The following is a 2013-nucleotide window of genomic DNA, read 5'->3' as shown; positions in this document are numbered from 1 at the left end:
TGAAGTCCACACCTCTGAAAGTTGCCCAGGTGGAGAAACATTGGATTAAGGAAATGTGGTCAGCCATTTCCGAATCTTGTTATAACCTACCGAAAATAAAGATGGACTGAAGTTCACTAGGGCTGTTAAAGGTTCGTGATATTCAGAATGTCAAGGGAACAGGAGTTTGAAACCTGACTTTATCCTTCTTGTTACGTTCTTGAGTGGTTTGTCATGGCCTCCTTGTGACGGATGTGCTCCAGCTTCACTCTCGCCATCCCTGGATTTCCTGGTGGTGTCCCATCCAAGAATTCACCCAGTCTCACCACATTTAGCCTCTTGAGTTCAGGTGAGATTCAAGGTGCTGGTGATGACCTATAAAGCCCTAAATGGCCTGGGTCCGGGATATTTGAGGGAACACCTCCTGCCAGCATCAAGTTCCCTTCGTCCAGTGCGCTCGCACAGGGAGGGTCTTCTCAGGGTGCCGCCGGTAAAAGATTGCCGGCGGATAACACCTAGGGGGAGGGCCTTCTCTGTGGGTGCGCCTGTCCTGTGGAACCAGCTGCCCATGGAGCTTAGGACCGTCCCTAACCTTCGTTCATTCCGCCGGGACCTGAAGACCTGGCTCTTTGAGCTCTCCGGCCCAGGCTGAGAATTTTTAACTGGGGTTTTTAGTTAAGGGATAATTTAATCTTTTTTAACTGTTTTTTTTAAACTTTTGTATTTCGCACTGTTTGATTTTAAATACCCTGTAAACCGCCCTGAGTCCTTCGGGAAAGGGCGGTATATAAATTTAATAAAATTAAAATTAAATGAAAGGCCAGTCAGGGGCCACCCCTTGCTCTGAAGCCTGAAGCTCTCATCTGGCGTTGGTTTCTGTTCCCAAAGACGCCCTGTACGCCGTGTGGTCCTTGAAGAACAACCTCTATAAGCGAAGAAGCTTCTTGGATGAGGAGCAAAATGAGGACCTTCGCTCCTTCCGGCGTGATCTAAAAACTTATCTATTCGAACAAGCCGGCCTGGCCTGATGGATTTGGGTTTTAATATTATTTTAACTAATGTATTCTTATTTTTATTGCCCTGTACACCGCCCTGAGTCCTTCAGGAGAAGGGCGGTATATAAATCAAATAAATAAATAAATAAATAAATAAATAAATAAATAAATAAATAAATAAATAAATAAATAAATAAATAAATAAAATGTTTAAAAAAAAAGTCCAGTTGCCTTTGGGACAGCAATGGCCTGAATGAATACAGACAGTGCTTTTTTTGTAAAAGAAAAAGGTGCCGGAACTCACACATGTCATACAACCCGCCTTGCCTACCCTACAAGGTTCCATCCAAAAAAGGTGCCGGAACTCCGTTCTGAGCGTTCTGTGAGGAAAAAAAAGCCCTGAATATAGACAACAAGCTCTATGTTTCTCCAGATTGATCCCCCCGAGGTCAATGTGGGGCTGGCTTTGTCACCAGGGTGAGAGCTTACATTAAGCTGGCACCCATCCCAAAAATAACAACTGCGTTTATGGATCACCTTCCTCTCTCAGTGGGTTTGGACCACAGGGGAAGAGTGGCGTTTGGTATTTGATCTGCCTGGGGGGGGGGGAAAAGTGATATATGTAAAAGTCCCACAAGAGGGCGTGGCAATATTTTGGGGGCGGTATGTATGGATTGTGTGTTCATATCTCTGTTATTTTATTTTGAAGCTTTAGAGAAAAAACCAGAGCTTAAAAGAGGAGAGTCTTTTTCTTGGAATCTTTCCCTTCAACAAACCTTCTTCTTTCCTTCCTTTCTTCCCTCCCTCCCTCCCTCCCTCCTCCCTTTTTCCTTCTACTTTCCTCTCTCATTTCCTTCTCTCACTTCCTATCTTATTTTTTATTTTTCTCTGTTGCTTCTTTTTCCTTCCTTCCTTCCTTCCTTCCTTCCTTCCTTCCTTCCTTCCTTCCTTCCTTCCTTCCTTCCCTCCCTCCCTCCCTCCCTCCTCCCTTTTTCCTTCTCTCACTTCCTATCTTATTTTTATTTTTTCTTTATTGCTT

Source organism: Vipera ursinii, assembly GCF_947247035.1.
Source record: "Vipera ursinii genome assembly, chromosome: Z".
Classification (NCBI taxonomy): Eukaryota; Metazoa; Chordata; class Lepidosauria; order Squamata; family Viperidae; genus Vipera; species Vipera ursinii.
The sequence above is the reverse complement of the archived record's forward strand: the minus strand, read 5'-3'. Positions refer to the sequence as shown.